Source organism: Ipomoea nil, unplaced genomic scaffold, assembly GCF_001879475.1.
Source record: "Ipomoea nil cultivar Tokyo-kokei standard unplaced genomic scaffold, Asagao_1.1 scaffold3314, whole genome shotgun sequence".
In the NCBI taxonomy this organism is placed as follows: Eukaryota; Viridiplantae; Streptophyta; class Magnoliopsida; order Solanales; family Convolvulaceae; genus Ipomoea; species Ipomoea nil.
This window is the reverse complement of record NW_017619742.1, coordinates 3,808,193-3,825,305: the sequence shown is the minus strand read 5'-3', so window position 1 is coordinate 3,825,305 and position 17,113 is coordinate 3,808,193. Positions and strand designations below refer to the sequence as shown.

Genomic DNA, 17,113 nt, shown 5'->3' with positions numbered 1-17,113 from the left:
ACCGTTGTCTTTTCTAGAAACGACAACGGTTTTTCAACCGTTGTCCATTAAGTGTTGTTGAAACCGGTGTTGTTAAAAGTCACGCACATAGACAACGGTTTTAAACCGTTGTCTTTTCTAGAAACGACAACGGTTTTCTAACCGTTGTCTATTAAGTGTTGTTGAAACCGGTGTTGTTAAAAGTCACGCACATAGACAACAGTTAAAAACCGTTGTCTTTTCTTGAAACGACAACGGTTCTCGAACCGTTGTCTATTAAGTGTTGTTGAAACCAGTGTTGTTAAAAGTCACACACATAGACAACGGTTTTTAACCGTTGTCTTTTCTAGAAACGACAACGGTTTTTCAACCGTTGTCTATTATGTGTTGTTGAAACCGGTGTTGTTAAAAGTCACGCACATAGACAACGGTTTTAAACCGTTGTCTTTTCTAGAAACGACAACGGTTTTTTAACCGTTGTCTATTAAGTGTTGTTGAAACCGGTGTTGTTAAAAGTCACGCACATAGACAACGGTTAAAAACCGTTGTCTTTTCTTGAAACGACAACGGTTTTCGAACCGTTGTCCATTAAGTGTTGTTGAAACCAGTGTTGTTAAAAGTCACACACATAGACAACGGTTTTTTAACTGTTGTCTTTTCTTTAAAAGACAACAGTTATAAACTGTTGTCTATTGTGTGTTGATGAAATCGTTGTTGTTAAAAGTCACGCCGATAAACTGTTGTCTTTTGTAGAAAAGACAACAGTTTCAAACTGTTGTCTATTTTTGTTGTCTATTGTAAAATAAACAACGATTTTTAACCGTTGTCTCAACGGTTTTTAACCTGCTTAAATTTTAATCATATACCAAAAAACAATTTATCCATTCACCATGGCCAAGTGTAGTTACATAATTTTGCACAAGCTAAGGTTCAAAATAACAAGTGTAAATACTTCCATGACCAATTCTCATCGAATCAAATATCATCCAGTCATAATAATACAAAAAACAATTCGACGAAGTCGTCATAATACTACAACAAACAATTCCATGAAGTCTAAAAGATCACAACGTTCTAATGATCAAATCATACCTACTGTATATAACTTGATAGAATATCGGCCCATTCAGAACGCACCAGATCAATAACCGCTTTGTCATATTCAACTTGTTGGAACTACATGTAAAAAGTGAGTAAATAAATTAGTAATTGCAATGAAATTCGAAATAAGTTAGGAGTAATTTTCAAGAACCACTATATGGTAATAGAGTTTTAGTAGTTCTAAAGGCAAGAGCTTTTGTATTTTCTCTAATCTTTCCACTTTAAACTTTGTGAATAAAAAGATCAAATTAAAAACTAAAAAGCATTCATTCAATAGACATCAACAATAAATGGAGTACTCAAAATTATACTGGCAACAAGAATCTCAAATGCATCATATTTCCACTTTGAAACATTGAAATCAAAATAATTTTAAACACGAATTAGAAATGGAATTATTACCAGTGTTTGAACAGAATCTTTATCATCAATGTCCGGCATGTTCTCAATTAAAGTCTTCAGGTAAGCCATGACATAGAAACCGCATTGGTTACTATCCGGCTGACGAGGAGCCTACAAAAGATTTGCATGTGCATTACAATTTAACATATACAAACACTTATATCTAATTAGTTACAAATATTAAATTACCTTGACAATTTTCCAAGCAGTTTTACTTCGTCCTTTCTTTCCATTCCCAGAGGCCGCAATAACCATTTTAATAGCCCTTCAAATATATTGTTGATTATTCAGATTATGTAATAAGCATACCGATATAAATCAAAAGAAATAACAAAAAACTTACATTTCTACAACATGTTTCCAATCATCATCGCGAATGCGATGACTAAGAGGGTCCCACAAATAAACAGTATCCTTACTGACGTTGATAACTGTCAGAATCCAATGGAAACTATACAGAAACACAAAATTATATTACATCAATAGAAAATAATATGCAATGAAAAGTATAATTGTAACCATTCTTACCCTACATTACATGGCACCAAAAGTGATGCACTACTTGGATTGTCAATCAGTCTGTCTGCTAAAGCTCGTGCCCTACTTTCCAACTGCTTGTCTAGGAAATTTTTATCTGTTCTTGTTGTTGGCACATGACCTACATGACATGACTGCATAAATCTGAATTTTTCAATCTTGTTCTCTTCCATCATCTTTTTATACAAAGACCTAACATTGGAATGGAAACTGAATTAGAATAACAAAGCATAGAAGTGATAAGTATATATAATTGACTCGAAATATATATTAAATCATACCATATGTACACAGCAATACATGTGTACGATATTGGCATCAATTGACAAAACGGAGTCACATCTTCGTCGTGCACATATAGAGTACATTCTTCCCCGAAGACATTTTCATCTAAAACTTTTTTTAAACTCTCTCCATTCCCAAGTGCATGCTTGTAATAACAATATAGTAGCCATAATGACTTAGGCATAATTGAGGAGTTCAACTCAAGCTTTTTGACTTCCTTGCTCGGTTTCTTCTTACATTGTTTCTAATTTGCAAAATATGCACATATTAGCTAAATAAATAAATATACTAACAAAGGAATGTGAATTATATACATACACAAATTAACATCTCCTACAGTTTATATGAAAAATGCAAAACATTTAAAAATTGAGAGGATGAAGCATATCTGCAAAACATTTGACAGAGGCACCAAAACGTAGACAGGATGGTTTAATTTGTGGATAATAAAATTCTAAAATTCTGCAAAAGGAACTAGATTTACTGATGGTTTAATTTGTGGATAATAAGGAAAGACTCCAAGCTCTGATTATAGTCATCATTTTTCAATTTTACCATCAACTTAATGGTCTATACAGAAAATTTTAAGTTGAATTATAGTTAAAAAAAAATAAAAATGATTCAATACTTAAGACAATTTTGAAAACTTTATAAGTTAAAGGACTAAAATAAAAAATGAGTAATAGTTATAAGATTAAATTTAGAATAAATTTTCACTTTGGGTTTCTAGACTATTATATATGAATCACATTTGATCTTTGACTAATAAAATTGTATAATTAGGTGCATGCATGCCTATGTAATTTGTATCATATTTTGTCATGTCGTTCAATTTTCTGTTTAACTATTGCTAGAAGTGTTCATTCCAAAGGGCACTGCATTTAATAACAAGGTTGAGTTTCAGGACAACTGCTGATTGCATGGGTCACACCGCGATATTGGGTCCTCCCTCGTTGTGGAGATATCACTTTATCCTCCTGTGTGGGTGTTTGTGGCACTTGACACTGACTCTTTGCCACTAATTGGGTTAGCGCCGCCACTGCCTACTGAATGGCCTAAGCAGTTGCCTGGATATCCACATGTGGTACTGGTGTCTCGGACTCTCGGACCCTTGCTGCCCACCACCACGGTTGTTGCTAAGTTGGTCTTGAAAGTCACGCGAGTTCATCGGCATGGCGTCCATGCTAGCGTTACTATTGTCATTGTGGTTTAGGGCTACAGGAACTACGAGAGCCACTTGATCTAGATCGTGTCATCTTTTTGTATGATGAGAAACGTGAAGTGTTCAACCTGCTTAAGATTTGATCTTATAGTCTCAACGAAAGCACCAATGATGATATAAATGATACCAGTGTATATTTGAAAATAAATAATCAAGTATAGTAGTTTTATTGTCACGAATTTGAGTACAAGTTCATAGTGTGCCTCTCCTCGTTGTTACATAGGGTTAGCATTTATACTAGTGGTAACAATTACAGTATTAATAGGCACAATGGCCTCCAAACAAGTGTAACGCATCACATCACTAAGTGTCTAGGCTCCTTAGTAATTGTTGTACGTTATCCTCCATAATTTACGCTCTTTATGGGTCGATGCTCTAATAAGTACGCTGGGCTTGCCTTAAATGCACCGTTCCACATGCTCTATACTTAGCCATTACTATTTGACTGAGTTAAGTGCTTGAACTCTTCATGGTTAGACTAATATTATCGAATCGAGTCCAATACATTATCCAATTATATTGTCAAACTGAAGATATTTATGCATATTAATATTTCATTATTAATATTTCATTATTAATATTTCATAAAGATATTTTTTAGATGTTATAATATCACTTTTATACTTTTATAATATCACTTTTATAATGAAGGTTATTTGTAGGTGAATTTGATTAACAACATCACTAACCTAATAATCATTGCGGTTATCAAATTTGTAATGGAGTTTTGTGTTGTGATAATCCCTATCATATTCATTATCAATAACTATTCCATTATATATAGAGTTAATACCCATTTTGGTCCTTCGACTATTAGGTAATGCACAATTCAATCCCTCCCTCGACTATTAGGTAATGCACAATTCAGTCTCAAACTATTAAAAGTACTTAATTTAGTCCTCTAAGTTGTAAAATCATACCCAATTTGAACCTCCGTTACAATTGTCATCCATCCACCGTTATAAAGAGGGACAAAAACGTCATTTTATCTAACGTCAAGGGACCAAAATGGGTATTAACTATTATTATCTAATAGTCGAGGGACCGGTATTAACTTTATTATTATTATTATTATTATTATTATTATTATTATTATTATTATTATTATTATTGGTACGATATCTCCTGCCACCCTATTACTTTCTTTTTAAAAACTAAAATGTACCACAATAAAATAAAATAAAATAAAAAGAGCATGTGCGGTCTTTCTTTCATTTTTTTTTTCTCTCTTGAGGCCCACAAAAAACCACTATCTCTCAGGAGTTCAAAATTCACTCTGATCTATCTCTCCTTCTTCTCTATCCTCCAACTCATATTGGACATTTGGACCCCACAAAAAATCATAGATGGGGTTGCTTTTAGTTTCGTTTTGTATATCAATGTGGAATTAATTAACCGAACCGTTTTAATCGGAATTTTTAAAACTTTAACCGTTAATCGAACCGAACTTTATATTAATGAATTAATCAAACAGAAGTTTTTTTGGTTAATCGGTCGGTTAAATCCTAAAAATAATACATATAATAATAAATCTAATTAAAATAATACATATAATAATAAATCAATAAGAAAATATACAAAAACAAATACCATAACAATATATTACAAATGTATAGGGATTTTACATATATATATATATATATATATATATATATATATATATAATTTTGGTTAAGCTACAATTTCAAATCGAATTAAGCGTTAATTAAAATTTTAAAAGACGTTTAACCATTAACCGAGTCGAAAAAGTTTGGTTAAAAATGGTTAATCGAACTTTGTCGGTTCGGTCGGTTAAATAAACTGTAAGTGTACAAAATTGATACACATTAATTTTATTATTTATGTGACAATTTAATTAGAATTTGTTTAGACAAATAAATTAGATACTATGCAGATTGAAGCCTTGGACTGACTCCTATCATGCAGGGGCGGAGGCACATTGTTACTCCAGGGGGCCTTGCCCCTCCCCCCTTCCCCAAAAAAATATTAATAGTATATTATTATATTTTTGGCCCCCTTAACCAAAGTATCAATCGTTATGCTGTGGAACTGTGTCCATCTTGTAAGGTAGACACGGTTATATGTTCATAATTACTGAACTATATGTTCATAATTATAAACATACACATTCATAACTTTTGAACTTTATATCCATACTTATTGAACTCTATATTCGCAATTACAGAACTTTATGTTCATAATTACTGAATTATATGTTCATAATTATAAAGCTATATTTCATAATTTTTGAACTTCATATTCACAATTATTGAATCTATATATTCATAATTACAAAATTATATGTTCATAATTATGTTCACAACTATATGTTCATATTTGAACTATATATTCATAATAATGAACAGTTTTACTATTGATTGCAATGCATCTTATGTCATCTACTAAGTTGCTTATTCAAAATTTAAGAGAGTGATGAATTAGTTGCAAGTGTGAAGTCTTTTTTGTGAAGCTGTCAACATAATTGTGTCGAAATTTGATACTCAATATATTGCAAGAAAAGGAAGTCTATGCATCAACAAGATGAATTAAGAATTGGGCATCATTATAAATTTGATATTTTTAATGCCGTGATTAATTCTCAGTTACAAGAGTTGAACAATAGGTTTGATGATAAAACAATGGAGTTAATTATTCTCAATTCACCGTTAGATCCAAAAGAGATGCGTATATCATTCAGAATCGATGACGTTTGCAAGTTGGTAGAAAAGTTTTACCATCAAGTTATGGAGTTAATTATTCTCAGTTCATCGTTATTCTCTCTCAAGTTAATATTGGCTCCCCGCACTAACAAATTCGGGCTCCACCCCTGCTATCATGTGATGAATCTTCTACTGTATCATGGGTTATGTACGTAATCAACGTACATATATTATGAAAGAGGAAGTCAGCATGTCAGATGGGTTGGTGGTGGTGGATGGCTATTATTTTGGAGAAGGTGGTTAAAAGCTAATGCTATAAAAGGAAACACTTTCCTTTTTGGACATTAAGAACTTCAATGCTATTTTGAGAAGAATTTTCCAAACACTGCACTATCTTAATTCTGGTTTCTATATTGGTTGGAAAGATCACGCCTGGTAGCACAGTCAGACTGAATCTGGTTCAGCAACATCAAGTGGTGAAGTCAAACAAGGCATGCACGCTCCAATTCTGTAAAAGATGTTTTGAAGGTTGTAGTGGCTATTAGCCGTGTGTAATGACCACATGTAAACCGTGGTGAACATCTAGTGGATTGGGCAGACGTGGGTTGCCCCACAGATGTAGGAGAAGCGCTCTGAACTGTGTGATCAATTCCTGTGTATTTGGTTTTAATTCTTGCTTATGTTTATTTACTTCCGTTAAATGGACTAATTAATTGGTACGGTAAATCTCTAAATTAAAACCAAGTAGAAACTTAAGTTGTTTCTTGCATTCAGGATTCACGATACAATTTCACAAACATTTATCGAAGTTTGCACACCCCTAATCAAGACAAGCATGTGAATCTGACGTACTTTCACAAGATTTCTTTCAAACAATCCAAGTTCGTCCAAGAGCACAATAATTTCAATGCAAATCAAATCATCAAAAGATATCATTATGTCCCGAAAGGACTAAAGAGTGGTCGAGTCAGTGGAGCATTATTTGAAGATCATTATAGAGTTCGATTTTTGTCAGCACTCTCTCGATTTTTGTGCACATATAAAATAATTATTGCGAAAAAAGAATATTTTGTGCAAATTGTTTTCCAAGAACAAAGATCACATTACACAAATTAAAAATTGGGAAAATCTTAGAATACATCATATGATGCCGTAATGGCTATGTCAACTCTGGGCAGCAAATAGCAATTATAAAGTTAGATATAAGAGGATAATAATTAATACACTCTAATCATATATGTTTATTTAATTAAAAGAAAAGAAATTGAGATTTCATTAGTTTTTTTAGTCAATTAACGCATACCACATTTAAGGACAGACAAACAGACTTTAGTAGTTTACATTTTATTTTTTAAAATAATACTGTAGGAAGTAATATGGTGGCGGAAGACACTGTCCCAATATCAAATACAACAACAACAACAACAACAACAACAATAATAATAATAATATAAGAATAATAATAATAATAATAATAATAATAATAATAATAATAATAATAATAATAATAATAAAGTTAATACCAATTTTGGTCCATCGACTATTAGATAATAATAATTAATAATAATTAATACACATTTTGGTCCATCAACTTTATATAAAAGACGTGTTTGCCCCTCATTATAATGGTGGATGGATGACAATTGTAACGGATGACCAAATTGGGTATATATATATATATATATATATATATATATATATATATATATATATATATATATATATATATATATAGTTCTATTCAAATACAAACACGGCTTAAAATACAAACGTGCAGATTCATTAGGATCGTTGGATTTCGAGATTGGATGTCCAAGATTTATTCAATTTATTTTTGGCATTATTTATGTTAATTTCACGTGTTGTATTTTAATAGAGGCATTTATGGATTTTTCATTGTGTTCTACAGATTCAATTCTAGTAGGTTTAATACACTGAGGAAGAGAGGAGTCCTTTGGCAGCAGATTCCACGTTTCTCTTGCGTTCGGCAGCAGATTTCTACCATTCTTCCAAGCCGTCGATCACCGTGACTTTCAAGATGGATACCGGTGGGGACCGGGTTGGTGATAAGCAACAGGGACCGCCGGCTGGTCGTGTAGGTCGAGGTATGTTTGTCCATTTTCTTGTTTGCGTTTTTGTCACTACGTTTGGGGTTGCTTCGTGTCTGATGGGGGGTTGATGGTTCTGCATGGTGTTTCCGGCATAAGCGTGGGTTGTGGGTGTGGGGCGGTGGCTCACGACGGTTCACGTGGGTTTGGGGGTGGCGGGGAACAGATCGGGTTTTTATTATTATTATTATTATTATTATTTAAATTGCTGTGTGTGTGTAGCAATTGAAGTTAGGATGGATGCTAAATTTCTAGGTCCATGGTTATCCGAGCTGTTCGTGTATGGTGTGATGTGGGTGTGGTGTGCTACGGTTGACGGTGAGGGGAACACTGTTGACTTGTTCGCTGTTTTTTTTTTTTTTTTTTAATTTGTGTTGTTGTGACTTATTATATCATTTCTTAGAGACTGAGTAAAGAATAAATGGTTGCGGTTGGATTTTTTCATGTGTGGACTGGTTTGGATGGTAGGTTTTGCTGGGTATATGGAATTAATTAGAGGAAAAAAAATTTAGTTTGACTGGAAGAGAGTGTAAAATTGAGTTTAAGAACTGGTTAATGTTGCTGTAAGTTTGTCTTGGCTAGTTTAGTTAATTTTCCATATTCTATATATATAATTAACCATTCAATTGATTTGATGCAGTTAATAAGCATATCTTTAATGAATGTTGTTGTGGTAACAAAGTCTGCATCTTTCTTTCTTTTTGTATTTCATTTAATAAAATACTATTGATCGTGATAAGTGTATTACTATGTTCAAGGATAGGCTGCAGCTGGACTTTGAGATGTCGAGGTTAACTTGGTACATATGTTTTTGTAGTTGTTTGCTTTCAATCTGCTTGCTATTTTACTGTTTGCTATTTTACTGCTATGCACACTCTGTTTGTCTAGTGTGCACACATGCGTCATGGTATAGCTCCGTTATGTCTTGGGATGTTTTTTTTAATCATTTTGTTTTTTTTTTTTTTCAATTGGTGCCCCGTTGCGTTTATGTAGTTTATGTTCCTCATGCTACGTCAGGGCCATTATTTCTTGCTATGCATTGATTTTCTTAATTTCCGGTATGAAATAATTGACAATTCGACTCTTCAACCAGATAAGAAGTTGACATATGGTGATTGTTTGGACGATTTGGTATGATTTCCTTTGGTCCATGAGTTATATGTTACTGTCTTTGCGGGTTTTGTTTTTGTTGGGTTTCATTCGGGGAGCTATTGACATTTGTTGCAGTTGGGGATGCTTATGGAATTCTTTAAAACAATTCATCCTGGGAGGTCTACAATGTGTTCGTGCTTGGAACCGAAGCGCATGCAGATGAGTTGACGCGATGGGAGGAATAAGGTTGATTGTGGGGTTTATGTCATGCGGCACATGGAAAGTTATGTGGGGCAAAGAATGACCAGATGAAGATGTGGCCTTGGTAAAGGTAACACTACTCAGCTCAAGAAGCTGAGGTTGCGCTACATGAAGGAAATTGCAACGTCAGAGTACAACCTACTTAAGTGGTTCAATATCTCTCAGGCGTATGAGTTTGTTTCATCGCTCCCGTCGGGTCCGTAATGGTGTTTCGTCTGCTTGTTTTCTTGAATTTTAATTTGGAATTGTTGCTAGTTTGTGGCTTACATTTTTAGCTTCGGTATACCGTCTACTGCTGGTAACCGTATTTTTTGTTGTTGGAGCCACTTCTAGTTCGATATTTATTCATTGTTTTGCTACGTGGGAGTGAACCCACGTTCTAACACGAGATTTCAACATACCGGGTTATGGGAGCCCGATTATCAGTTTAGTTCTACTGAATTTATGTTCTTAAAATCTTGGTGTTTCTTAAAATCATAATGTCCATTATGGTTTGGGTTTCGTATGAATATTTCAATGGGGGATTCTAATTCAATACATTTCCCAGAGGTGGATAGTTCAATATTACGTTCTGATGTTTGTTGGTGGCTTCGTGTGTGCATGGTGGGGTAACTTTGGGAGCACATGCATTAACATTTGAATATCTGACCACACCACTATTTGTTTGGAGCCTTAGCAATATATATTTACATGTGCACATTTGCGGCGAACTGTGTGCACATGAATGTTTAATAATTTAATGAATTACGCATAATAACTCTCTATTCAACTACTCTATTCAAATATGGCTTGAAAGTAAATAAATTTCGTAGTAGTGCTTCGTTGACTATTGACGTATAGGCCTAGTAATAATCAGAACTGTGTGTGCACAATGCTGTTCGACAGTGTGCATAACTGAGTGTTTAATACTTTGTTGAATTACGCATAACTCTCTATTCAACTACTCTCCATTCAACTATTCGCGTGCATGCTTTGTTCATAGAAATGTGTATGCACAATTGCGTTAAACTTTGTGCATGTACAAATAGTTGATAAATTACACAAAGGTGACTGGTTCAATATTATCTTACCTCCTTAGTTTTGAAATGCAGGAGTGCACAAGTAACTAATTTTCAAGCATGGGTGGGTTTTTTAATTTTTGTGGTGATCAAATCAAGCATGTGTGTTATTTGACCAAAATTAAACTCAAGTTAGTACTTTATTATTACCGTATAGGATTTACTAGGTACGTACACGTGTGCGCAATGGTGGGTTTCAGTGTGCATGTCTCAACGAAATAAATTAGTTTCCGTGAGTATACTTTAAATCAGGGTAGTTTAATTTTATTGTATTCAGGCTTTACAACCAACACGGTTTGACAGCCGGCGCCTTTTCTTTGGTTTTGTGTTGTTTCCTATGCCCGTCGATCACCACGGTGTTACCCATTTTTTTTTGGCTTGTATCCTTCTCGTGAACATAAAATGTATTTGATGTGAACTGCCCCTTCCCTATTCATCTCCCCGTCTTGTACTGATGCAAATTCTTGCCCAACATACGGTGTGATTTCGCTCTTGTAGTTAGGTAACCACTATTTCGTTCCATCGGGTAATACAACCATGGTGCACTCCGTTGATCCGTCTTCATTATGTTTTTCGCCTATATTTTAAAAGGGTATTTTGTGTAAATACAAGTATGATTAGTCGCCAATGTTAGCACTGATTATATTGCATATAATACAACAAACAAATTTTTGAATGCTCAACGTGTTGAAGCTATGGCCTCATGTGTGCATGCGGGCATATCACTGGGTGCACGCGTATCACCTCCATACGATTTTATTATTATTATTATTATTATTATTATTATTATTATTATTATTATTATTATTATTATTTGCAGAATTGTATTCACAGAATTCAATAACATACCCTTTTAGTCTGCCAGGATGCAAATTTGCACTTCTTCTAAGCCCCAAACATGAATATACACACATTGCATCGCATACTGTTCTTCCTCACTAAGACAACATTGACTAATAACGATAAGATATACAGTGTAATTACCTGGGGTATACAGTGTAATTACCCGGGGTGCATCATCCATGGAGTCCGAGTTGGCGTTGAAAATTCTGAGGATTGAGTTGTCGATACAGTCGGTCGGCGTCTAGGATTGAACGATGAAGCCAGTTTCTCTGTCGTGAAACTGTTAGTACTGCAGATGTTGTGTTGTAATCCTTTTGGTATAACAATCCCATAATTATAGGGTGTTATTCATTTAGAATTCCTTTCCCTCATGTACGTGTGTCTTTGCACTCCCAATTTTTCCCTTTTGCTTACAACATAATAATCCGTGTGCACATCTTCACAATCCATCTAATCCGTTGATCTTATCACATCCAATGACTATTTTTTGTCCGCACGTTTATATTTTAAGATTGTTTGCATGTGAATGGAACTATATATATATATATATATATATATATATATATATATATATAGGATTAATATTTGATACACCGGCGGTGTATAAGTGCTATACACCGACGGTGAACCACAATGCGACACGTCATTAAAAAGAAAATTCAATGTGAATAAAGCCCTCCTTTGTAAATATATAACTTTCTAAATTATTATTATTTTAATTATTTAATTTCATATATTAAATTAAATTCCTCTCCTCTGGTTTCTTGCGGGTTTCAGTCAAGGGACCAGACTAGGCGAGTAGCATCTAGGCTTCACTGAGCTCGTTCTTGCCCCTAGCTCTTTCGCTTGCCATTGCCCTGGATTGTTTAGCAAGATCAACAATAACCCCAATAGTGTCATCTTCTTCACTGAGAGAATATTTTGCCCCTGTACCCATTTCGTGGGAGTCTCTTGCATCCTCCTTGACAGCCATTTTAGCATCAGTGGGAGCAATGGGAGTGGTGGCGTGGACTAGCTCTTCAATGGCTAGATTTTATTTAGCAAAGAGTCAGTTGAGTGTTTTGTTGGCCGGGCTTGTCGAAACGACAAACCCAACATGTCTTGATGATCAAAGAACTTACTAGCGATGCACGCAGATTGAGAGCCTAACCTTCCGATAATCCCTCGAACCTTGAGAGCTGTCAAGATTTTAGTATGCTGATCCTTCTTTATACCTCGGCCGGGGAACACATAACTATTTGTTAAGGGTTTATTAACATTGTTGTTATTAGCTGAAACCAGCATGTGGGTATTTGGAAACATGTGGTGGGGAAGAGGCTGGTAGTGATCTTGGAGTTGAGGAAGGAGAATATGGTGGTTGCCGCCGTGAAAGGTGGTGGAAGCTAGCCACCGGAAACTGGCCGGGGATGATCGAAGATGATTATCTCGAATCAATGGAAGATAACATATATGATAAAAACCTAGAAAACTACTCTTTAAATCAGTGGCCGAGCCCTGTCGCAATGCAGGCCTTCTCCATTCACAGAGCTTTTCAGAAGGCCTCAGCTTAGAGAAGGCAGACAAATCAAACTGAAAACATATATTTAAATCAGTGTTTAAATTATGACCATCATCAGTCAATCACCAACCCAAAACTTAGTCAACTCACAGAAAACAAGTACCACCTCTCCAGCTCTTCTGAAAGCTTTGACGTTGCCGAACTTTCGGAGAACAAACGCCAAATAGAGATGGAAAGAAATTTTTATAAGTTTTAAATATATAATATGGTAATCATATATTATTAAAATAATAATAATTTAGTAAGTTATATATTTGCAAAGAAGTGCTTTGTTCACATTGAATTTTCTTTTTAATGACGTGTCGCATTGTGGTTCACCGCCGGTGTATAGCACTTATACACCGGCGGTGTATCAAATATTAATCCATATATATATATATATATATATATATATATATATATATATATATATATATATATATATATATATTTGGCAACATTTAACAACATTTCTTAAATATATATCTACATTATATTGTAGAGCTTTTTGTTTTCTTTATTTTTTATAATGTATTTTAAAATAATAAAATTTCTTTATATACAATTATGCCAATTATAGATGTGTTTCTTTTCATAAATTTTATTAGTTTTATTTTCAAGTTATAATATTTTATTGGTTGTATAATTTATAATTTATAACAATAATGCATAATACAATTTTAGTATTATTTTGAGTAATTGATCTTGATGATCATTCATTGTTATCATTTGTTTTAATTAAAATTTTCAGTAAATTATTAATTTATTTTGTTATTTACAAGATTTTTTTTGTTGCGAGTTATGTTTGTTTACATGCATTATTTATATATGTAAAATTCACCATTTGTATGTAACTATAATACATACATATTGAACTACTAATTTTCTTTACGCGATTTGTGCGAATGAGATAATGTCCAATGATTATTTTTAAATAAGTACTTCAAAGTATATCAATACAATATTATATATGAGAAGCTCATGTTTAGGTAAATAAATATTGAATTTGTTTATTTAAATCGGTAATTTAAAGTATATGACTGTAAGATAATATATGGGAGATTGATTATAAATGTCACTAAAATAAATGTTTGTAACTTTGTAATAACGCTAGTATAAATATTTAGTCTAAAAGCGATAGTTTAAATAAATACTACTTTCGATTTAAATTTCTCTAATTCTTCTTAATTCTCTTTTTGGTAGCATTGTAATTGTCTTCATCTTCAATACATGTCCTTTTTTTTATTGGTAGTGTGTCATGTGCAATCGTTATACCGTGCACCACGGCGCACATAGCAATGTGCGCCCCGCACCTCCCAAAACGACGTCGTTTTGTTAAGTTGTGTGGGGAGTTGACGCGACAGAGTGTATGTGTATTCTGTTATATAATTATGTACATTATGTTATACAATTATGTACATTATGTTATACACTTATGTACATTTTTTATACACTCATGTACATTTTTTTTTATACAATTATGTACATCCGAAATAGAGATTTTTATTTTTATTTTGAAATGAAAATATAGAATTTTTTTAAGAGTTAAAATTTTATGTATTATGTTAAGATGTTAAGAGTTTATGTGTAATATGTATTATGTTAGATTATGTGTATTATCTTTTCAAAAAGGAGTATGTGTATTCTGTTATACAATTATGTACCTTCTGTTATACAATTATGTACATTCTATTATATAATTATGTACATTTTTGGAACATGAGATTTTTTTTTAAAGAAGTTAACAGTTGACACGGAAAGCGGAATTTTTTTAAAAAAAGTACAAAACGACGTCATTTTGCACCAGGGCGCACAATGCAATGTGTGCTCTGGTGCACGATATAAATTGTCATGTCATGTGCAATTAAGTTACTGGTGGTAGCATAGAGGGATTCATCATGCAATGAGATTATGTTGTAGGAAGCTTTAGATTTGCATTTGCTAGATATAAAAGTGTTATTCAAATTACAGCTGTAATCAAGAACTACATACTATATAACCACACAGATTGAAACAATCTAGAAGGGAAGGTAAGGTAAGGTAAGGTAAGGTAAGACACATACCAATCATCATCCATTGTCATTTAGTTTAATTTCAAGTAGTCAATAGTAGACAACCCATAAACAGTTGATATAAATTGCATATTATGAAGTGCAAAACATAGACAACTTGATAAAGCGGTTATGCATACAGCAATGAAGGCTTAAAACTTTTCATTTTTACCTACAAGGCTTTCTTGCGTCAAATCAAGTGAAGCAAAAAAACAAATATTCAAGGAATAATTTACATCAAATTTTCAAAATTGAAAAAAATAACATAACTGCCTTCAAAGGTTTTTTCATGTCCAACATAATACACCATACGTAAAAGACATTCCAAAAGTGAATGAGTTTGAATTGTTATCGGTCTATAACATTTCAAATATCTTCTCAACACATTCCTTAATAGCCTTGGGCAATTCAGTCAATAAATGACAAAAAAACAAACAAAACAAAGAAAAATAAGACGAATTCATAGTGTAAAAGAACAAACCTGATTAAGTATATATAATCTCTCTTCGCTGTTTTGTTGACTTCTTCCTCTGGCCTACGACCACAACACCTCTTAGTCCTCATCACCGTAACCTACACGTATAGCAACAATGCATAGCTAAGCATCCTCATAATCGTCGTTCGAATTCTGACGAAAATGTTGTTGCCGGAGCTCTAACAGCGGAAGGTCCATCCCTATATTTCTTCTTGGATAAGCGTTCCCAATATCTCCTCCACTCTGACCTGCGGCTACAACCCCAAACGAAACCCTAGCCTTAGTCCCGATACAGTCTCGGCAGCATCACTTCTTCTAGATTGCTGAAGAACTCGAGGTTTTCTCCATCATCTTCTTTCGCGCAAAAACTAATCTTGTTTGCCGCCTCAAACGCTCTCTCTATGGACTGAAGCAATCTCCACGTGCCTGTTTTGGAAGATTTAGTGATGTGATCCAACAATTTGGCATAATTCAAAGCAAAGCTGATCATTCTGTCTTCTGTAGACATCTATTTGGAAAAAGCATATATTTAGTGGTTTATGTTGATGACATTGTGATCACAGGGGATGATATGGGAGGAATAGACGAATTAAAGAAACATTTGTTTCAACATTTTGAAACAAAGGATCTTGAAAAATTGAAGTATTTCCTTGGTATTGAAGTTGCTCAATCCAAACAAGGTATCTACATGTCACAACGGAAATATGCTTTGGATATTCTTGAGTAATTGATCTTGATGATTATTCATTGTTATCATTTGTTTTAATTAGAATTTTCAGTAAATTATTAATTTATTTTGTTATTTACAAGATTTGTTGTTGCGAGTTATGTTTGTTTACATGCATTTTTTATATATGTAAAATTCACCATTTGTATGTAACTATAATACATACATATTGAACTACTAATTTTCTTTACGCGCTTTGTGTGAAAGAGATAATAATGTCTAATAATTATTTTTAAATAAGTACTTCAAAGTATATCAATACAATATTATATATGAGAAACTCATGTTTACGTAAATAAATGTTGAATTTGTTTATTTAAATTGGTAATTTAAAATATATGAATGCAAGATAATATATGAGAAATTGATTATAAATGTCACTAAAATAAATGCTTGTAACTTTGTAATAACGCTAGTCTAAATATTTAGGCTAAAAACGATAGTTTAAATAAATACTACTTTCGATTTAAATTTCTCTAATTCTTCTTAATTCTCTTTTTGGTAGCATTGTCATTGTCTTCATCGTCAGTACATGTCATTTTTTATTGGTAGTGTGTCATGTGCAATCGTTATACCGTGCACCACAGCGCACATAGCAATGTGCACCCCGCGCCTCCCAAAACGACGTTGTTTTGTTAAGTTGTGTGGGGAGTTGACGCGACAGAGTGTATGTGTATTCTGTTATATAATTATGTACATTATGTTATACAATTATGTACATTGTGTTATACAATTATGTACATTTTTATACAATTATGTACATTGTGTTATACAA

The 17,113-nt window shown here is 33.3% G+C and overlaps 1 long non-coding RNA gene across 1 annotated transcript; it reads right to left on the bottom strand.

Moving 5' to 3' along the window:
- Positions 1 to 1,126: 1,126 nt before the first annotated feature.
- Positions 1,127 to 1,918, bottom strand: LOC109169569. Its single transcript, XR_002052265.1, has 3 exons — positions 1,826 to 1,918; positions 1,483 to 1,593; positions 1,127 to 1,155 (listed from the first exon to the last, which is right to left on the bottom strand). It is a non-coding gene; the product is annotated as an uncharacterized LOC109169569 (long non-coding RNA).
- Positions 1,919 to 17,113: the final 15,195 nt, after the last annotated feature.